At 35.3% G+C, this 24,084-nt stretch overlaps 4 non-coding genes across 4 annotated transcripts; all 4 read left to right on the top strand.

Annotated features, from left to right (window-relative positions):
- Nucleotides 1-6,516: 6,516 nt before the first annotated feature.
- On the top strand, nucleotides 6,517-6,676 carry LOC111914546 (small nucleolar RNA snoR134). Its single transcript, XR_002857851.1, has one exon. It is a non-coding gene; the product is annotated as a small nucleolar RNA snoR134 (small nucleolar RNA).
- A 69-nt stretch (nucleotides 6,677-6,745) lies between these two features.
- On the top strand, nucleotides 6,746-6,834 carry LOC111914543 (small nucleolar RNA U36a). The gene has a single exon (XR_002857848.1). It is a non-coding gene; the product is annotated as a small nucleolar RNA U36a (small nucleolar RNA).
- A 75-nt stretch (nucleotides 6,835-6,909) lies between these two features.
- On the top strand, nucleotides 6,910-7,001 carry LOC111914539 (small nucleolar RNA Z223). The gene has a single exon (XR_002857844.1). It is a non-coding gene; the product is annotated as a small nucleolar RNA Z223 (small nucleolar RNA).
- Nucleotides 7,002-7,044: 43 nt separating this feature from the next.
- On the top strand, nucleotides 7,045-7,160 carry LOC111914529 (small nucleolar RNA Z278). Its single transcript, XR_002857835.1, has one exon. It is a non-coding gene; the product is annotated as a small nucleolar RNA Z278 (small nucleolar RNA).
- The last annotated feature ends 16,924 nt before the right edge of the window (nucleotides 7,161-24,084 follow it).

Below are 24,084 nucleotides of genomic sequence, written 5' to 3'. Positions count from 1 at the left end.
TATTAATTTTAATTATCGAACAATCAATTCAATTACCCACCCCCATTATCTTCCTTTATTTAATAAAGATTTACCCTAAGAATCGATTACCCTTCTCCCATTCATTCCTAAGAATTGCCCTAATGAATTGGCACAAAGTCTAGTGCTGCCATGGTTCTTAGATTACCTCTAGTGAACACGCAATTCAAAATTATTAATGAACGCCTAGTTCAAGAACACCCATTGAACACACTCCGTTCAATAATACCTAATGAATAACCTAGTTCAAAAACACCTAATGAACCTTTAGTTCAAAAACACCTAATGAACACTTAGTTCAAATATCCCTGGCGAACACATAGTTCGAAACATCTAGTGAACACTTAGTTCAAATATCCCTGGTGAAATCAATCACCTAAGGAACACAAAGTACGAAAGCTCTTAGTTCAAACAAGGTGATAATAATGTATATCTCGATCCTGCAAAACCACTAATATTATTAACACATATAAATCATATCTCTATAACAATCTATCACATCCCGTCGATCCCCACATACTTACCCTATACAATGATCTTACGAGATCTAGCCTAAGGAATCAATATGAACAACAACCGACGAATCTGCTTCGGAAATTCCCTGACGACAAACGAGGATCAATAAAGACATCAATTGAGGGGAATGGAATAAGTTTCACCACGAACCTTCATTCATAAAAGAAAGAACCACAAGACAATTAAATCAGGGGTAGTTATCTAGATAACAATGCCTAGGTGTGGTCCGACTCTACCTATCCCAGCATCGAACTTTGCCTAGAAGTGGCCTGAATACATGAGGTATTTCGCCCGCAGACGCACCCTATCCAACAATATAACACTAGACATACCTTGTAGTGGTCTATTACCGACACACTTTATTAGGCAGTCTACAAAGTTCCCTTAGTTACTCCGTGAAAGAAAACGCTGACATATGAAGCTCGGTCGATCACTTCATAAAAGAAACGCTAACTCCAAGGCTCTCTCAAAATATAAGTATGGGGAAATACTATTAGGGTACTCCCGTACGCTCCCATAACCGACACACAAAATTGTCAAAAAGACTTTGTACATGCTAGTACTTCTGGCACATTATAGTACTCTGGTATGCGAAAGACTCGTACCCGAGAACATAATAGTACCCTGGCACAAGCAGCACCCAAGACACAAAGCTTTGAAAAGGACTTCGTACATAAAATGTACTTCTGTACGTAGGACGTACTCCACCGATCATCAATCTCACCCTACACGTACTCTTAATAAGAGACTACCCAAAGTCCAATCTTAATTGAACTAAACATCCCTATTTAAGTCTTAACCCATCACTAGACAAGCCTACAATGCCTATAATCAATTTTTTGATACTATCTCCGTTTAGGTAATGCTAACTAGTGTATACTTAACACAAGGTTTTAAGTAATAATATCATATATACACATCTTAACATATATAATTGAACCATATCTGATTTGAACGTTGTATATCATCAAATATATCTAACACGTATTTCGGACAATAACAAATACTTCACATACATGTTTATATTTCATACTTTAATCAATACTCGTATTAAAATCACGTTCCTAAAAGGGACTATACACATGATACCTTATTGAATGAACACGTAGTTCAAAAATACATAATCCGTACTCCCAGATCTAAAACTAACATCTTGATCTGATCCATACTCTCGGATCTAAAACTAACCTCTTGATCTGATCCATATTATCGGATCTAAAATTTACCTCTTGATCTGACCCATACACCTAGATCTAAAACAAGTTTATCTCTTTATCCTTTTATCTCATGGTCCAACCCATCTTTTATCACCTACCAACAACCTCATCTACCTATGTTTTACCCAACATATTTGTAGATACAAAATACATATACAATTTAACTCATTAGAACTTATATAATTCATCCATTCCACAATCATCTCAAATAAACAATAATATATTATACACATAGCACGTATTTCATAGTAAATACTTAATATTTATGTGTTAGAAGAAAGTGACCACACACTCACTTGATCAGAAGATGATTGGACAACACTACGACTTGTAGAAGTAGTATTCTTCGGTAGATCTGGAAGATCTTCACAAAAATTGGCTTCTCGCGGCCAGAGCTTCGACTCGGGAATTGAACTTCTCGGGATCTTCAGGGCTTCGGAACTTGCTTTGGGTCTTGGGAATGATATCAGGGCTTCGGGATAGTGGGAGAGAGAGAAGAGAAAATGAGCAAAGAAACTCGACAGCCTCGACTTCCTTTTATAGGAGGATGGATCCTCGATTTACGCTGGGCGTAAATCCAGGTACGCTGGGCGTAACCCAGATAAGCTCGGCGACTCCCCCCCTCGGATAATATCGGATTTTATAATTAAATTTAATATTTTAATTATTTAGTAAACTTTAAAAATTCATATCTTCATCATACGAACTCCGTTTTCAACGTTCTTTATATCCACGCGTAGGTGAGACTACGCTCTACAACTTTCGTTTAGACTCCATTGGCTAATTTTAACTTCATTTTTTATTATATTATTTTAGTAGGACGAGACAGGAAAACTCCGTTATAAATTCATAATTTCTTCATCCGGCGTCCATTTTCGTCTGTATTTTTACCGTTGGACTACTATCAATGAGATCTTCGATTCTCGTTTAGATTGTTTCGGCTAGAAATCACTCGATCTCGAATTCGAGTTTCGGGCTGCATATTGCTAAGCTGAAACTTAGAAAAATCATAAGTTCCTCATACGAAGTCAGATTTGGGCGTTCTTTTTATGCACGCTCACGGTTTAACGAAATCTAAGACTTTCGTTTAGATCGCTAAAGCTAAATATCGCTCTAACGTAAATTCACGATTTATGTCACGCTGTGTCGTACCGGTTCTGTCGCGAAACTTCGACATGTCATAACTTCTTCGTTATAACTCAGATTTCGGCGTTCTTTATATGTACGGAGCCCTTGTAACATATACTACAACTTAGTTAAGATTATTCATTCAAAATAATCTTCTATCAAAATGTCATTTTTGACGTTTATCATCTCTAAATTGACTAGCCCTGATCTACAGGCATTACAAAGAGCAGGTGAGTTCATATAGTTTTCTTGATTATATAAATGCCAAATAATTACCCATAACCAAGAAATAGATGGCACATAAGAAGAATAGCATCAGGTATAAGAAACATAAAAAAAAACAAATCAAAGAAAAAATATGAAACCTGATAATGGAAGCTTGAAGACGAAGCTGATCAGGAACCGGTCAATGGGAAGCTTGAAGACGAAGCTGATCAGGAACCCGTCTATGGAATCGTCTCTTATTGCAGAGCATGAATAGGAGAAGCAACGATTTTTTTCCTCTGTGATCTTGTACGTGAATGTATATAGGGGTAGTTTGGTTATCGATGATTCTCTTTCTCTCCAAATCTCTCCAATTTGGGAGGAAGAATATGAGAGAAAAGGTTGTGTTGATTTCCTTTCCTTTCTTCCCAAATCATTCCAAAAAATAATCGCAGGAACAATCTTCACTCCTTCTTTGTCTCCGATTCTCTTTTTTTCTCTCCGCTCCCTCCTTAATTTTGACTCGAGAAGAGGGTGTTAACGATTGATATAGTAATTGAGGTGACTCCAGTTTCGTGTATTTAGGAGATGTGAGAGAATATATATATATATATATATATATATATATATATATATATATATATATATATATATATATATATATATATATATATATATATATATATATACTAGGTGTGTAACCTGTGTATTACACGGGTTGATTTAAAAAAGATTAAACATTAAAGTGTAAACAAAAAATATTTTTTAATGTACAACTTTAAAATAAGAAAGAAACATATTTATTACAATTTAATATTTTATATATATGGTATTTAATACTTTACATATATAAGTATATGACTTTAATTTTAAAAACTGAAACAAACCAAAAATTGACAAGTGGATAATATTTATTTCAAAAATACCACAAAATGACAAATGTCAAAACTCATAAGAGATTGACATGTGGCAAAAAAACCTTCATTTATTAAGAATGATGATTAAATTAAATGATAGCAGGAGAGAGAAAATAGTTGAAGATGTGGGAGAAAATATAAATTATTAATTAATTACTCTTGAAATTTGAAAAAAACTTTGTAGACTAGAATTAATTAGCCATATTGTAAAATGTACTCTTAGGCTGGAGGGAGTGGCTCGCCAGCCATGCTCGCCTCCAGCTTGCTAAGAGTGCTAAACACATTCCTTACAAATGTGTCAAAGTCCTCACCAAAACAAAGTCGCCAGCCTCTTATCATGAGGAAAGAAAAAGAAATTGGGAAATAAAAGTCCCTAACTGGTTAATTTTATTTTTTTGTTCTTTTTTTTTTCAAAATATAAATAACAAAAGATTAAATGCTACCACTCCCTACCTTTTTGTTACCACTGTTTTCATCCTACATGACTCACAAAAATCTTATATGGCCTTAAAAAATCTTATATGACAACATGCTAATGATGTTACCATTCCCTTCCGTCTTATGTATGGTCACGATGTAGGAATTATTATTTGAAATGAACTTATTTTTATGTCATGATGAAATTTAAAATTGATCACCTCGCTAAGGCCGACTGGTATACCGGCAACGAAGGGGCGCGTGGTCTACGTGGCCACGAGCATTGTCCGTGCACACCATCCCGGACGTTCGTGGTCGTGGTGGGGAGGACGGAAGACCACGGCCGTTCCTCTCTCAGCCAACCTTCTTTCTCTCTCTCTCTCTCTCTCTCTCTCTCTCTCTCTCTCTCTCTCTCTCTCTCTCTCTCTCTCTCTCTCTCTCTGTTCGTTGTCGTCTCCGGTACACCAACACAGTTCCGTGGTTCGTGAAGGTCCTCGTGGTTCCGTTCTTCGTGACAAGCATAACGGATGGTCTAACAGAAATTAAATACATAGAAGTTAGGAAAAGTAAAAAGGAAGCTTATGAAAGGTTATTTCTCTGACCGAAGACTATTATTACGTCAGGTCAAAGATTTGCAAACTTAGACATATGCCAAAACATCGGTTATATTAAAATGGTTTTTAACTAGAATTATATATATATATATATATATATATATATATATATATATATATATATATATATATATATATATATATAACTTGGACAATCCTTAGGAATAATGTCCTTATGCTAATTTGCGCAGGTGTTTATTTTCACAAATGGTCCTTCGTTAATATGCTAATTTGCATTAAAAGTGGACTGGAAGCGGGTGGATATTTTCACAAATGGTCATTCGTTAATATGCTAATTTGCGTTAAAAGTCGACCGGAAGCAAGTGGAACCCACAATTGGTTTTTTCACAAATGGTCATTCATTTTTTGTATGGAAGCGGGTGGAACCCACAATTGTTTTTTTCACAAATGGTCCTTCATTTTTTGTATTGAATATATTTTGGGTTTTTTTATTGAATATATTTTGGGTGTTGTTTGACACTTTATTTATATTTTTGTTCCGTTTGTCCCACGTGTTTCATTTTGGCTTGCTTTGCCGTTTTCCTATCCAATGACACTTTTTCCAGTGGTTTTTTTAATTGATATTTTTTTTCCTTTAATGTTTCTTATCCCTGCTTTTTCTTCTCTGTTTTTGATCTGTTCGTTCGTCTCTTCTGTTTATTTCTGTGAGTTGGATGTAAGATTTCCAGATTCTCTTCTACGTTTCGTTCTTTTGGATTTGCCTTTTTTTGTGTCTTTCTTTTGTGTTATAGAAGCGTATTCCAAGATCTTGAAAGATCTTCCTTACATATAAAATCTACAGAACAGCGAGTATTCGTTGTCAGCGATATCAACAATGTAATCTTCTATATGTTTCCATTAACGCTACTAAACATATGTACAACGGTAAATATATGTATTTTGGTAATATCGACTATGTAATGTTCAATTTTCATATGTTACTAAACACATGTTCAACGGTAAATTAGTGTTTAATGTAATGTTTAATGTTTCATGCGTTAAACATATGTACAACAGTAAATTAATGTTTAATATTTCATATGTTTCAGTTACGTAGTGTTTCATATGTTTCTAATAACATTACACGCGCTTCAAATATTAAAACAAACATATCTGACCCCGCAAAACGGGGTGACTCAACTAGTTTTAATTATAGATGTTGTGATTATTTATTATTATAAACGAGAGTTTGACAATGTTTTATGGTATACCAAGTATTAAGGCTATGATTGTCTGTGTTTATATACAAGAGTTGTTATTAGTGAATGGGCCGGCCCTAGACAGCATCCAGCCCATTAAAAAAATGAACGTTATCGTTCAGACTTCAGAGTTTCGGTTTTCAAAACACAATCATTTTATCTTATATATAATCAAATGATCTGATAGCTGTTATAATCACAGCCTCTCACAGATACATCTGCTCGACTCTTAAGGATCGTAAGTTTCTCTTTATCAGAGTTTATGTTTGCTTTTAGGGTTTTAATCTTGCATGTAGCACCCCGGGCTTCTCTGAAAAAACGAATTGGATGAAGAAGAAAGCCCCAATGCTCGTGCTAAATCAGATATACAGCCCTCAAGTGTTGCAGTTCAGCCTCTTTGTACCTTTTTCTATGGCCGCTTCTGTGTCAAATTGACGGCTACAGATCATCAGATCTAGGTCTTTGTTTATCCATTTCTATTTCTAAAATTATCCTATCTATTTATTTGCACATTTCGGCAATGATTTGAATGATTTATCCGCGCTTCCGAGAGTGATCAATGAAGTAAAGGATATAAAATGGTTGAATTTCTTAATATGAGCCGATTCTGTATAAATCTAAATAATTTTAACATTATTTTTTGATGTTTGGTTATGCCTTTCTTTAAGATTTTGGCAAATTCTTGCAGTGATGATTAATTATACAGCTTTAAGCCAGTTCTGCTTCTGAGAATTCATGATTGATAGAGCTGTTTTTTCCTCTGAGCTTTGATTCTTAAAATGATTTTCAACTTAAAAGAACTTCTTTTAAATAAGCTGATGATGATATAATCCAAATGTATGAGATGTGGTGGATCCAAGACCCTGTTTGACAGGGAGAACCACTTGTTGAAGCTGTATTTCAGATGATATTACCGGATTAAACTGAGGTTCTATCTATTTAATCGACTATACTTTTATTCGTTTTTTTAAGTATTTTTTCACTAAACTGTAATTACATCTAGTTTTAATATTCGTTACATCATTTGATATGATTGAAGACTTTTATATTGTATAGTTGTTTTAGATGTTTTGCAGGTTTTAAGCACTTTGTTTGTTTAGAATACTGATAAAGGTTCGAAAATGAGGCACTAGAATTGATCATCTGTTTCATTTCACTAATCGATTCTTGATTCATCCTTAGAATGAAACGTTATAATACCTCATGGTTGTTATCTTTAAAGCTAGGTTAATATCTTGTTTATTTACAATGTTATTTAGTAATTTTATGTTATTATGTAATGTGCAATTGTTAAACCTTTTAAATGTCTTGGATTCATCCTCAGAATGAAACGTTGTAATACCTGATGAACTTTTTATGGAAATGATATGTGGGTTAATCATGAATGGAAATTTGAAAAGGAAACTATTTATTGAATATATCAAGGGAAGCCATTGGTTAATGCGTTATGAACTATCAGGAAATTAAAGGCATGATTAACATAATCATTACAAATTTTCAATGAATTAGTAGAGAAGTATGAATATATTTTGTGATTGCAAACTTAGACTCATGTCAAAACATGAGTTACATTGAAATTGTTTGTTTCTAGAATGTTGATATATGTTGTGATTATTTATTATTATAAACAAGAGCTCGATAATGTTTTATGGTATGCTAACTATTAAGGCTATGATTGTCTATGCTTATTGTTAGGTTTTGGAGGACAAGAAGGCTTTTAAAATCAATAAATAGCTTGAATATATTTGAAGGGTCTTATAATTATTTTTCGAATATGATATTTTGATCTCATCCTTAGGGTACTCACGGCGTTGTAAAAATCCAGACAAGGTTTCGATAAATCTTGATTAGAACCTAGTTGATAGTCGACCGACTAGAAGACGTTTAACGATTAATCCCTTCGTATACAATGAGCGGCTAAATAACACACAATAAAACTTTAATGCTTTGAAGAAGTTCTATCTCAATAGAAACTATTTGATGAATGGTTAATGTTGTGTTAATTATATTAATGTATTTTGTTATGATATTAATGGTATTTACGAACTTTGTTATGATATTAGTCATATTTTTTTTTATTAACAAATTAGTAATTTAGAATGTCCAATTATTTTTTAACCCTAATCCACTGACTAGCAAAGTCGAGCATTTTTTACAATATTGGCAGGGCCGGTCCTGAGGTTTCAAATGCTCAGGACGAGCTTGAAAAAAAGGCCCTTAGAAGTTGGAAATTATGCACATTTTGGGCCATTTTTGCACCTTTTGAGCAGTTTCTGCAAATTTTGTTGACTGGATATTGAATTAAATTGCAAAGAGAGAAAGAGGAGGCAGTTGGATGCGAAGCAGAAGTTGGAAATGAAGATTGAAGAATTGGAATGATGAAACATATGATGAAATCCCTCATTTTAGATCCAATTGACTTGAAATTTGAAACACAATGTCTACTAACATATTTGAAGGTGTTGTCATTGTTTTTTTTGGTCTTTAGATAATTCTAAGAGGGATAGAATTAACCATTTCGGGAAAAGGACCAAAATGCCATTTTGTCCAAAAATTACCAAAACCCAACCAAACAACGTGCAAACTTAATGCTCAATTATATTAACAACATTGAAGTGTTTTAAGACCTTTTTTCATTCACTATATGATTCAGCTAATTAATTAGCCATATCAAGTTTTCAAACTCACTATTTTGAGCACAATTTAACCAATTAAAACTGTTAGACCAAATTCAGAATTTACTACTTGAATTGGCATCAAAACCATTAATGCAACTTAATATAATTTATGGATTCATAATCCAAAAGGTCTCTTGGTGATTCATCCTCGAACTCCCTTTTTAAAGCTAAATTATCAATGGTAAGTTGAATTTTAGATATCCGAGACAAGTAGAAATTTAGATTTCTTGGACAAGTAGACTAATCAGTGATAAGTAGAATTTCACACTTCATCACTACAAGGGCTTTGACTCAATCAATGAATTAGTTTCCCCTAGAATATCAGACTTCGGATAAGTAGAAAGCACACTAAAGTGATAATTCGAAAACACCCATACTAAAGTGATAAATTGATAATGATTCAGTCATTTAACATTCTGAAAATGATTCAGTTATATAATAAACATAAAATGATAATGATTCAACATTCGATAATGGATTACCTGATAATGATTGATTCTGTGATTCAAATGATTCAAATGACTGAATTAGTAATCGAACCTAAACCCTTCACCCTTGTTGTTGTACGATGAAGCCCTGAGCCCTGAATGATCGCTAAATCGCTGCTTCTATTCTTATGTGTTTTGCCGATCGCTGTTTTGCTGCTTTGTTCTCACGTCTGGACTACGATGATAATTGATCTAGACTATCTTTAAATATAGATTTGGGTTAAACTGAATATACATATAAAAAAATTTGGGCCCCTTAAAAATATGAGGCCCTGTGCACATGCCCATATTGCACACCTTCAACACCGGCCATGAATATTGGTTACACGTAATACAAATTATGAGGATAATTCTTCATGGAACAGTTTTGTATCAAGACACTGAAATGTGCCCACAAATTATGGTTTTATAAATTTCGAATTCTTATAATTACTAAAGATAAAACCAATCAACATTAAATGTTGGGTTTATCTCATACTTAAGTGTTAGTTGTTTTTAATTATAAGTGTGAGAAATCTATTATGAAATAATGCTATAATAGTTTTATAATACTTTTCTTAGTAAATAAATTTCTAAACATGGTGTTGTCCCACGGAGCCCTGTCATTTGGTTGGATCAAGATCAAACTCGTTTTACACAAACGTGCATTATGCATCTCATAACTTGTCTAAAATCAAGTTTTGAACTCCTTTGATAATATGTAAAATCCATTGCAATAGAGTGACTAGGTGACATTAAAATCATCTAACATTTATATACAAGAATTGTTAAATGTTTATGAAATGCAAATGGTCAAATTCTATATTTTCTATGTTTATAGTATGTAGCTTGTTAAAAATAATTGTAATACAAAGTTAATGGTTATGATTATTTATGGTTACAAACACAAGGTTTCCTTATGTATATGATATACAAAATATACATGGAATGTTGAAAAGTATATTAAGGAGTTTTTTTTTTTTTTTTTTTTTTTTTTTTTTTTTTTTGTTTTTGTTTTTTGTTATTGTATAAATGAGGGAAATTGTTATTGTAGCACAACAAAGTTTAGCGAATTTATACATTTAGTCACTCAATTTTTTTTGCGTAATTAGTCCTTAACATTAGGATTGATCGTCTAATTAAGGGTTTGGGGGAAATTGTCTCAGGTTTACAGGTCACATGCCGACGTGTCTTGACCTACGTGGACTTCAGGTAGACCATGTCACCGTACACAGTGGCATACGTTCCTTAAATGGAATCCTCAATTGAACCAAGTCCAATACATTCTTACCCCAAATTAGGTCATTGTCTCCCTCTCGATACCCTCATCCTGATCGTGAAAACAAAACAATGTTTGCCGTGGTTGGTCAATCCATCAAACCCTTCATATTTGACACCATGGAGATGATGAACAATGTTCCCTATGTAAGTGTAAAGATGGAATCAACGTCAAAAGAACTTCGTGGACTGACGATATCCCAACTCGTAGGAAAATAAGTATCTATCGTACTTAAGAAGTTAAAACGACGAAAACTACAAGGAAAATGGTTGACTTTTGGAAAAAGTCACAAACTAGACAATCGTAGTACTACTTAAAGTAGGGATTATGAAACAAAGAATACCTAAAACGGAAAACATATGAGGGAATTATGATTTTAATGAAATCCTAACAGTAATAAAAACTAATCAAAAAATGGAAGTTAAAACTAGCTAAAACAACCAAGGGAAAGTTGTAGAGAATGACGAGACCTACAAAAACATATAAGAGTCGTAGAAAAGGGAGTTTGTATGTGGGAGTTATGAATTTTCCAAGATTATAAAGCATCTTCGCGAGCACCCACACGTAAGACGCGGAGCTCATTATGAAACTTTGATCCTCCAGGATATGGATGACGTAGTAGCATGAGAAGGGGACATGTGTCAACACCTGGTGGATCACACACACTTCACGATGCGCAATGCACGACGTGCATATCAAAATCTCCCTATAAGTAGCAGACTCACATTTATCCTTTCTCACACCTCAAACACGCCTCTCTCTCTCTCTCTCACACAAACACTCTCTATCTCTGTCAATATTTGTACAAATGACTCCCGAACGGCTCTCAAGTGCTGGATCTCCCAGTTTTCTACCCTACATCAACGACTTCACAAATTACAATGTAACATCGTGTTTCCTGTCATTTTTTATTTCAGGGTCGTGGGCCGGAAGTCGATTGTTTAAAGGCTTTGGGCCTTAAGGAGATAATATTTTGACATTTTTAAAGGAGGAAATGATGGTTGCAAGATCTTAACCTTCGAATTGTGTTTTCGACCGAAGGGTGGAAAAAGGAAAGTCATAGGCCGGGTTCTTGCATGAAACATGGATTTTGTTTTGACAATTTTTAGTCCAAAATATCTAGATAATATTGTAGGGCTCTTTAATGCCTTTCGATAGATATAAAGATCGTCGAAAACAAAGTTGGAACGAACAAGAAACAGGAAACCGCAACTCGAAGTAAGCTCATAAGCATTCGTAAGATAGAAGCGACGAGATCACGAAACGAAAAAGGAAGAGATTAAATAGAGCCCTAGCATGACTGATCAATAAGAACTTTAAGTTTCCTCTTAGTGTAAAACAAAATAGAGATAAGACTCTAATCGAATAAACACTAAAAGGATGACAAGAAGTTGAAGAATTAGAAGTAGAAGTATACATTCAACTGCCTCACAAAACAATCCTTCGCTAGTCGACAAGCACCCAACAAAATTAAAACTTAAAAGAAAAGTTTAATCATTAAACAATTCTGGACGCAACCACCAGCCTCACAATCGAACTCAAAATAGTTCCAAATCTCATTGCAAAAACAAACCTTAAGAAGTAAGAGTCATTCTATAAAGCTACGCCATATGACTAATTTCAAAGTTTTAAATCCATTAAGATCCTCTCAATAAGGTGCCTCCACGTCAGGCACTACAAGTTGAATTTCAGGGACAAAATTTCCTTCAACAGGGGGAGGATGTGACAACAAAGAGAATACGTCATTAACCGTCGTATGTATCTAACGATAAAACACGAAAATATAATAAGAATGATATTGTAACTGTTGGAATAGGTGTCTAAGCCCATAACTATAATTGGTATGTACTTGAATTGATAGTAACAATGTCCTTCTTGGTTGCCTTCAAACCTGACAATTGAATAGGATAATTGTTAGAGAGAGAAGAATGATTTATTAATTTGTTACTTGGTTAATAAATTAATTAGAAATCGAGATAAATGATTTATTAATGTATTATGGATATAATATATTAATTAGAAATCATATTGTTAAATTAATACTTAATCAGAAATTAATTTGGAATTTATTTTAGGATTAAAGGAATTAATTGAAACTACAGGGACTAAAGGTGACAATGTTCAATAGTTGAGCATTGGGAAATTCTAGAACCTCCCGAAAAGGGGGTGAACGAAATCTAGATGCTCCCAGGGTTTCCTTGGGCTCTAAGGATGCATTGGATGCCTTAGGGAGGAAGTTAAGGATTAGGGTTATCCTAGCTACACTTGCCTAATCCAATACCTTCCTAACACTTATATAAACCCTCCACCATGAGGAATTTTGGCCATGCTTATCCAAGAAGCCTCTTGGACGAAATTTCTTCTTCCTTTCTCTCTATATGTTATTCCTTGGTTGCTTGGTTTGTTTGTGAGCCATTAGAGGCACAACACTTGTGGGGCTTGCTACCAAAGGTCTTCCAAGCAAGGATTCAAGATTGTTTACAATAACAATCTTAAAGGTAAGTATTATAACCCTTTATTATGTGAATTTTGATTATAATACATAGAACCTAGGGTTTCTTCTTTGTTGTTCAAGTTTGCATGATCAATTAGAGAAAACGTAGATCCAATCAATTTAGGGTTGCATGCACACATAATAATGTATGTTTTGCTCAAAACCCATCAGTAGTTACCTAATATATGTCAATATATTCAACTACCACCTTACTGACATCAAACCTTAGGCTCAAAAATAAGTATACTAAAAAGTCGCATCACATTGAGAGTAGGTTAACATATTTAGATTCTATACGATACCGCGATCCCAGAAATATAGGTTTTGCAACAATCCGACTCAATGTGTGTGAGATATGACCTTTATAGTAAATAAGTATCTATCGTACTTTAGAAGTTACAACGACGAAAACTACAAGGAAAATGGTTGACTTTTGGAAAAAGTCACAAACTAGACAATCGTAGTACTACTTAAAGTAGGAATTATGAAACAAAGAATACCTAAAACGGAAACCATATGAGGGAATTATGATTTTAATGAAATCTTAACAGTAATAAAAACTAATCGAAAAACGAAAGTTAAAACTAGCCAAAACAGCCAAAAGGAAAGTTGTAAAGAACGACGAGACCTACAAAAACATATAAGAGTCGTAGAAAATGGAGTTCGTATGTGGGAGTTACGAATTTTCCAAGATTATAAAGCATCTTCACGAGCACCCACCCACAAGATGCGGTGTGCATTATGACACTATGATCCTCCAGGATACGGATGTCGTGGCACCATGAGAAGGGGACACGTGTCAACACCTGGTGGATCACGCGCACTGCGCGATGCGCAATGGACGACGTGCATATCAAAATCTCCCTGTAAGTAGCAGACTCACATTTATCCCTTCTCACAACTCAAACACACCTCACACTCTTTCAATATCTGTACAAATGACTCTCCAACACCTCTCGAGTGTTGGATCTCTTGGTTTTCTACCATACATCAATGGTTTCACAAATTATAGGTGAGTTCACGACCCCATTTTCCAAACCTTTTCGCAGGGGGGGGGGTACATGTTAAAATGAAATTATACATAATTATTACTAATTTTCGTTAGATAATTATGCTTATAACATTAGGATGAAATTATGCCTGGTAGATACTCTGCCCAAAATCTTTTGAAAATTTTATGCCTAGTTATTATATTGAATCACGGTGATAGATAAGATCATACTTAGTTGTTATGCTGGCCAGTTTCCAAAAAACTCTGATACTCTAGTCATTATTGTAGTCACCCTTGGGATAAGCTTAGTACTTATGGTTACTATGCCCAAATACTCGGCTACGCAAAACATACACACACACACACTATATATATACATATATAATAATAATAATAATAATAATAATAATAATAATAATAATAATAATAATAATAATAAGTAAACACATACAAATACAACGAGAATAACAACATGACCAGCCAGGGGAGGCCCCCACAACAAGAGTTAGATGATACATGATTCATCAACACACTGAAAGATTTTCATCTTGCTCCCAATGTATAATCATTAAATCTTAAGTGAGTGAGAGAGATATGTAGTAGATTAACATCCAACAAAAGAAAGTACATAGTTTCATACTAAATACCAAGTACCCGATAACAATTAAAGTGCATTTTCACTTAATCTAAAACAGGAGCTTTAGATTTAGAATACCCAGGTGTATCTTCATCACCAACTATCTTGGCTAGATTCAGATTGAGAGTCCTTTCAATCTTTTTCCTTCTGATTTTCTTCAAAATGACTGCAAGTATGTCACACCCCTGGTCGAGCGGTGGAAATGTCAGGTTGTGCGACATAGTGATGTTAGATCTCATGTATTATACATACATAGGATAATATACCGAAATATCATACTATGTTATTTCAAATTCATTAAGTAAAGTATATTAAATAGTTATTCGAGATATTGTCACTAATTGTTTTAGGTGGTTTCCTAATAGTAGCCTATGATAGTTTTAGTTTATCTTAGTTATTCTAAGCTTGCTTCTTTGAGTTGAGGGTATTATCACTACTTTCTTAAGTTATCTCCTAGTAGTAGTCTAAGATAGTTTGTTTTAGTTTAACAAGGTTACTACGAGTTCCTATAATCGATATATGAATGTTGAGAGTTCACAAAAACCATGACTCTTCATCGGACGTCGCAAATGTGTTTAGAAAGTTATGCTTGATTCGACTTGCGGTCAGGTTGTAGCTAGAAACCACAAGTGGGAGTGTTAATCCTGTATAGATTTATACATATCTTTCCAACTTACTTAAGATTTAACCATTATAGGTTGGGGGTTAGCTAAAGGTCATTCGGCGTGTTGATGAATCATGTGTCATCTAACCACTTGTTGTGTGAAGCCTCTATTGGTACGTCGTGTTTTCGTCTTTGTTGTATTATACCAGATACTTATTATATATTATTCATCTTATATATATATATATATATATATATATATATATATATATATAATCAAATTAGTGTATTTTGCGTTGCCAAGTATTTGGACAGAGTAAACACTACGTACTAACTTTATTCAAGGGTGGCTATACGTTGGCTAGTGTATCCGCTAGGTGTCGACATTTCCTGGCGTATGATATTTTCTATTAATGTGAGTTAGTATAACAACTAGGCATAATATTGTCTTTAAAAAGTTGGGCAGCGTATTTACCTGACATAATATCATCCTAATGTTATGAACATAATTCTGTAACTAATATTATACAATTAATAATAATTATGAAATAGTTGTGTTTTAACATGTATTCCCCCAAAAAGGTCTAGAAATTGGGGTCGTGAACTCACTTGTACATATGAAACCGTTGTAGTAGGGTAGAAACTGAGGGTATGAAATTTCGAGAGACGTTCGGGGGCAGTGGCATTCAGATCAAAAGAGTTGAGAGTGTGCTTGAGGGGTGAGGAAATTGTAACGCCCGCAGATCTGGGTTAGTCAATTTAGAGACAATAAGCATCAAAAACGAGTTTTTGATGGAAGATTATTCAGAAGGATTAATCTTTTCCAAGTGGTAGTATATGTTACAAGGGTTCCGTACATATAAAGAACGCTGAAATCCGAGTTATAACGAAAAAGTTATGACCCGTTGAAGTTTTTCGGTAAAATAGGCACGATACTGGGAGACATAGATAGTGGATTTACGATGGAGGACTTTTTATCCTTGTAAAACTAAACAAAAGTTTTAGTATACGTGAAACCGATAACATACAAAAAAAGAACGCCCAAATCTAACTTCGTATGAGAAAGTTATGAATTTTCTAAGATTTGGCATAGCAGTGCACGATCGGAAACTCGGATTTTAGATCGAGCGGTTTTCGGCCTACGTGACCTAAATGAGAGTTGAAGATCTCATTAATAGGAACTCAATGGTAAAAAGACAGACGAAAATGGAGTTCGTATGTAGAAGTTATGAATTTTACGCGGACATTAAACGGTATAATATCCTCGTACTGTTAAATTCAAGATCGGTCGAGAATTAGCTGATGGAGTCAAAATGAAAGTTGTAGATCTTATTTTTACCTACGCGTGGATATAAAGAACGTTGAAAACGGAGCTCGTATGCGAAAGTTATGAATTTTTGAAAATTGGTTGATTTCCGCCCTATGTGTGATCCCACGTGTCAACGCCTGGCTCAGACTTGGAGCCCAAGCTCACTCACAGCGTGAGCATCAAGAAATTCACGACGTGAATATTCCTGCAGCCCCCTATAAATAATAGGTGAAACCCTCTTCATTCCTCACACCTCCCATCTCTTCCCTCTCCCTAACACGAGGCAGAAGCCCCGGAGCACCCGACGACTCTGAGAAAAGAGCCTTTCGGCTCGGGAACGCTGCTCCAGCGGAGCTCGATTTTGAGAAAAACCCGTTGTAAGTGATCTACGCATAACCTATCTTTAGTATAGTTTATGTTTCAATATAGTAATATTATTAGGACCTTATAATAAATATTTGCGCTATTATTATGAGTTATATAAGCGTCGTTATAATATCTTTTTAACCACTCGCGATACGGGGAATCTAGTTTGGAGAGCCGCTTGGGTTGCTGGATTTCAAAAGTGCTATATGCCAAAATGATCATGCCCACCGATGTTCCATGTCTAGCCCCTGTCTGTACATAGTGGGTGAAGAGTATTGTTTTAACACTTATATAATAGTAATAACACCAAGACTATTAATTAGTCTCGGTTAACATTAGACTAAACTCTAATGGTAATGATACTAGGTTGTGTCCAAGGAAGTTGTTTTAAGTAAACGAAGTGTTGTCCGAGTACCGAGTCACCACCTTTACAGGTGAGTGCATAGTTACTTTAATCTTACACATAGATATGAAGTATTTTATATAAACTATGTGCTATGTGTGCAGATTATCTGTATACTTGCTATATATGTTGGATGAACGATTTTATACAAGTTTTATATGATTTAAACTGTATACGTATTTATATCTACATAATATGTTGGGTAAAACATGGATAGATGAAATTACAGTTGGAGGATACGTTGAGAGGTAATATAGACCATGAGGTTAGGGTGAGAGGTGGATGATGTGAGAAGCCATTTTCCCAAATGTTGGCCCTGTCATCTAGCAGAGTATGGATGACAACCACAAACTATTTTAGACGGTCCAGTGGAACACTAGCAGGCTTGCAACCTGTAGGTGTTGTGAACGATGTGTTCACCGGTGTACTCTAAAAACCCATTGACCTGTATTGGGAGTGGACTAACCCTAGCAGATGCACCTAAAGGACTCTACCGGCATAAGCGCCTAATAGAGAACATCATAACCTCGACAGATGCGCCTAAAGGACAATACCGGTAGATACATTTCATAAGGAATGTCACAATTCCGGCAACTGCGCCTAAGTGATAAAATTAGTAGCTGTGCTTGACAACTATGTCATTGGCAACGATGGACTTCGTGTCGTTTCCTTAGGATGATCTTTAGGAATAAATGAACGAGAAATAGCTGATTCTTAGGGTAGATCCTTAAGAGTAAAGAAGATAATGGGGATGGTTAATTGGGTTGATTTTTTTGATGTTTAAACATAATAATTATATAATTGTGGGTTGAAAACCCTATGTACTCACCATGCTTCCCAACCTGACTCACTCAAGCTTATTTGAATCACATGTGTCGATATGAAGCTACTTTACACTGAGAGATTTAAAAGAGATGTAGATCACTAGTGTAAAAGAATGTAAGTTCTGTTTATGCTTATGTTTCTGTATTGACGATGACATCCCAAATGTTTTAAAATGAATAAAAACACATTTCATCGGAAATGCTTTGACAACGTATTTATCATGTTTTTCTAGGAACAAATTTCGCAACCTTTTTATTAAAAGAAGTACTCTGATTTTTATAAAGCATAAACAAAATCGGTGTTTTCTGGCCGTGAAAATGGGGATGTCACAGAAATGGGACTGTCGAATCCTGCTATTTATAGCAATTTTGTTGATGCACGTCATGCAATTGTGCTTGAGCCACAGGAGGTTACCACGTGTTGTCCTCCCATTGTGTCATGCCATATAATGGATCGAGTGTTAGGTGCATACGGGTGTGAGCCTCGGTAAAAATCAAACTTTGAAATTTCGTAACTCTCGAATACGAACTCCGTTTTCAAAGATTCTTATATATCCGTGTAGGTATCGACATACCCTACAACTTTCCTTTTGGTTGTTTTGGCTAGTTTTAACTTTTGTTTTTCGACTATATTTTATAACCGTTATGATTTTATAAAATTCATAACTCTCTCATACGGGTTCCATTTTAGGTGTTCTTTGTCTTAAAATTGCTACTTTGAGTAGTATTATGTTTCTCCTTTTGGTGTCTTTTGCTAAAGATCAACCCTTCTCCGTGTAGTTTTTGACGTTGTAATTTCTTATGCGCGATAGATTTTTATTTACAATAAGAATCATAACTCTTTCATACTAAGTCGGATTTTTACGAAGTTTATATTTTTGGAATCACGGTAACCTGTAAATTCTAAAAATGTAAACCAACTCTCAAGGTGAGATGATTGTTCACGCACGATATTTTGAGCCTAAAAGTTGACGTAATTAAGGACAAAATCGAATATATGTACTTATATATGCCGAATGGTTACATGGTTGTCCTATTATATTTTTTTGTCGTTAAATTCTAACAGCGGTTGATGATGTGTTTTCCGAGTTGTCACATCCTCCACCCATTAAAAGGAATTTCGTCCCAAAATTTAGCTTGTAGTCACAATGTTCTCGAAAAATGTGAGGGTACTTGTTCTTCATATGGTCTATGCATTCCCATGTGTACTCCGACCTCGCCTAGAGGTCCATCGTAGTTTTACTATAGGAATGCGGCTCTGTTTAAGTCTCTTAGCTTCGTGATTCATAATCTCGTTTGGCTATTCGACAAAGTTGAGTTTTAAGACAATATATATCTCTTCGAGTGGTATAATAAGTGTGTCCTAGGAGATACATTTATTAAGATTTGACACGTGGAAGACATCGTGCACGCTACTTAGCTCTTGGGGCAATACGAGTCGGTAGGCTACCAGACCTACTCTGGCAAGGATCTCGAAGGGTGCTATGTATCTTGGTATGAGTTTGCCCTATTTCCAAATCTTATAACTCCTTTCCAAGGAGATACTCTTAGCATGACTCTATCCCCAAGTAGAAATTCAAGCAGTTTTCATCAAAATTCGGCGCATTTCTTTTGACGATCACAAGTCGTTCTCAACCGTTCTTTGATATGCACGATCTTCTCAGTGGTTTCATGAATGATTTCTGGTCCGGTTAGAAAATTATTTCCTATGTGTTGTTTTTCTAAATAAGTGTCACCAACTTCTGTCCAACAATTCGGCGAACGATACTTTCTATCATAAAGTGCTTCAAATGGTATAACCTTTATGCTCATGTGATAGTTTTTGTTATAGGAGAACTCAACCAAAGGTAGGTGAGTATCCTAGGCATCTCCAAAGTCTATCACACATTCTATGATCACGTCCTCAAGCGTTTATATAGTCCTTTCTCTTTGATCATTTGTCTGCATATGGTAGGCTGTACTTATGTCGAGACGTGTTCTTAATGCTTGTTGTATTATTTTCCAGAACCGGGAAGTAAATCTGCTATCTCTGTCAGAAATAATAGATATCGGTATGTCGTGTAGTTGGACGATTTCCTTGATGTAAGTCATGGCTAGCTTTTCTATTTTATCCATCTCTTTGATAGGTATTAAATTTGCAGACTTAGTCAGACGATCGATTATGTAACATCATGTTTTGAACTGTTCCCATTTTGGGTTGGTGATCAAGTATTGGGTATTAGCAGGCTTCGGACCCTCGAGGAGTTGGGTTTTGGACTCATTTGGGGTGGATAAGGTATTTCAGATGGTTCGGGTATTCAATTTGTGTTTTGGAATCAAAGGGCATTTTAGTAATCTGTTAGCTCTGGCTTTAGTGGAAAGTGGATGTTCGTTTGGGATATCTTATGGTGAATATGAATTGATAATAGTGTTGAGCGTCTCGATACCTTTTCATGGATATAAGGATGGTCGGATGTGGAATTGTATTGAGAAAGATATGGCGTTAAGACGAATTAGGGTTTGGCAAAAACCCTGGTACACGGGGTGTACCAGGGAGGTACGCAGGGTGTACTGATGTGAAGCCAGTTATGCAATGCATAATGTTGACTATACGCAACGTAGGTGCGATGTTGGGTCGGGGTGCGAGACCCCGTACGTTGGGGGTATGAGGAGGTACGATGGGCATACGAGGGTCAGGTTGAAAATCTTAATTTTAGGGTTGTACCTTTGAGATTGGGTCTTCTTGGGGCATGCAAAGTCACAAAGTCGGTGACTTTATGGTTCTAGACATTCATTTAGAAGTATATATGTGGCTTGGACTTATGGTGTCAAGCATTAAGAGATTAATGAAGGTTTTGGCTCAACGGAGGAGTACATTGGGCGTACAATCTAGTACGCGCAACGTGCAAGCCAAACAGCCTATACACTTAGCGTACATCTAAGTACGCCCCACGTACTCAATCAGGGGGGGGGGGGGTTGCTGATTAGGCTTCGGTGTGGGCCATCTGTTGGGCTTAATTGTCTTTGGCTCTATTGGGCCATCAGGTTTTGGTCTGTTTGTGAGTTTGAGAAGGCCCACAAAGGGCATTAGGCTGGGCCACGAGTAGTTTTTGGTATTTTGGGCTTGATTGTTTAAGTTATTAATGGGCTATTGGAATTCAAAGTGTTTTGGACTAGAATGAATGGTTGGGGCTGAAGATAAGGCCCATGTACGGGGTTTGGGCCCAATTTGGAAAATTGGGCCATTGGTTGATTAATTGGCCTTTGTGATGGGTTTTATACAAACAATCCTATGTGTACATGCAACCCTAGCATTGGATCTAGGTTTACACTATTAGATACACAACATTATGAACACATAATAAAACCCTAATCATGATTGCTATTTTCGAAATTAACCAAGAAGGTTAGATTACATACCTCTTGTTGTTATATTGTAATAACAACTTAAATCTTCAAACCTAAAGTCTTGAAAGCAAGCACCACAAGTGTAGTGCCTCTAATGGCTCACAAACACCAATAGCAAATGGAGAAGGTATAAAGAGAGAGGAGAGGTATAAGAATTCGTCCTTAGATGCTCTAGGGATCAAGTGCACAAATTCCTAAGGCCTTAGGGGTCTTTATATAGGGTTGGGATTAGGGTTTCAGTCCTTATCCTTATCCAGTTACTTGCCCACCAAGCAACCACAAGATAAGCCTTGAAAACCCTTATCTCTTGGACCTTGGACGATTTCAAGGATCTCCTTATCCTTGAATTCGTCCATCCTTTAACAAGGATAACCATTGCCCTATTTTGCAACTATCACATAATTACAATTCAGCCCCTCTAGTTTAATTAATTACATTTGATCACAAAATAAATTTTTAATTAATTATTGACCAATATTAATTAAACAAATATGATTTCTCCTTTAATATATTATTCTTATAACATATTAATAAATCATAATAACCTCTCTCTTTATTTATTTCTCTAATCAAGTTGCTTTGGTGAAGACAACGCAAAAGGACCATGCACCATCGGGTCAAGTACATACCAAAATAGTTATGGACTTAGACACTAATCCAACAGTCTCCCACTTGGATAAGTCTAATAACTATTATGCGTATGACTTCAGATCCTGATCTGCAATCGTAGCTTTCCAAAACCGTTGTCAACTCTGATCCTATCAGATACGTGTGTCCTTAAGATAAGGGATCATATATTCCTCCATTCTAGATATCATATGAGATATGATTTTAAATCATTCTCTTTGTACTATATCTCGATTCCCGATTTATGACGACTGACTAATTGAACAAATCAAATTAGCCCTAGCCCGGCCGAGCATTTACGTTTGTCATCACTAAACCATCGAGGGGCCCAAAGATATCGCTTTTATCCTTCTTTGGTTAAAAGGAACGGATAAACTTTGATACAATGCTCGCTTGCACTCACTCACCGAATCACACACAATAATATGTTTTATAACACCAAGTTACTAGTGCGTTTACATATTATCAATGTGCAACCGATTCGCAAGATACAACTCACACATCTCGGTTTCAAGAATATAAGATGTTATCGTCTTACCAATCACTCGTGATACAATCCATGGAGTGATCCAAGTGAGCGTGGGTTTAATCCAATGCTCAAATCATATTCATAAGCACTCATGAACGTTGCAGCAAACATTTGCTTATGTCTAATACTCTTTCAGACAATCCACACACCAATTCATGACAGTCTTCATTCATATCTACTTCCAACATATGAACGACTGTGGCCCGTTCGAATAATTCAATTATTCTTAATAAACTCAATTATTCTGGAAGTCAAAACATGCAAATGTGAAACACAAGAAAAATACTAATCCCATATGGCCTCAATCCTTTGAGCATAAATAAAACACCTTTCATTTATCACCATATCGATTACTCATTATTTGTTGTTTCGGGTAATCAACTTCTTACTTGAATTATTACACTTGTCCCATGCTCCTAGCATGCACACAATGTTTACCTATGGTTCTTACTTTGTGAAATAGATCGCATTGAACACATTTCCAATCATTCTCATTTCACAGCTCCAAATCCTCTTCATAAGTGAAAGAATATCAAATTCTTGCTACTTATAGAATATGCTAGATTCTAACATTTTATGCAATGATCCTTTTGTGATTTCACTGCACCAAAGTCACAAAGACTATTGCCAATGATATTACAAAGTCCTCTATCGGAGATTGTTACAAGACAATTCCTTAGATATGATGTCTCTCACTCAAAGTACATTCCTTTGAACATCCTTTTGCATAAAAGTTTCTAATCTAGTCATAGATTATCGATATTCACTTCCCAATGTGGATACATTTCCATATTTTCCATATGACAACTTATTCTTAATAGAATCTTATCTATTCATAATAATGTCGACATGGTCCATCCAATATGAAACATTTCCACAATTTCCATATGACAACTCATTCTTAATAGAATCTTTTATATTCATAATAATGTCGATATGGTCCATTCAATACCATGCTTCCAACTACTCACAAGCAACCAATCATCGTCGAACTTTGGATTGTCCTTTGATAGTTGTTTAATTATTTTAGTCTAAACCGATTCTAGTCCTTTTTCCCTCTAAATGCGCTAGACATTTGGAAATTTTTAGAATGGTCAAACATTAAAGCATTTGCAATCGATCCTATACTCGAAGCGTATGGGACACGACGCATAATGTTTTATTTGCTATGTTCTCAAAATTCGAATTGTGAAGAGGAATGTCGTAATCATAATCAAAATTTTAAGAACACACTATGTACCCTTGACTAAATTTATTAA

Source organism: Lactuca sativa, chromosome 3 (assembly GCF_002870075.4).
Source record: "Lactuca sativa cultivar Salinas chromosome 3, Lsat_Salinas_v11, whole genome shotgun sequence".
NCBI classification, from domain to species: domain Eukaryota; kingdom Viridiplantae; phylum Streptophyta; class Magnoliopsida; order Asterales; family Asteraceae; genus Lactuca; species Lactuca sativa.
This window is presented reverse-complemented; position numbering and strand designations above follow the sequence as displayed.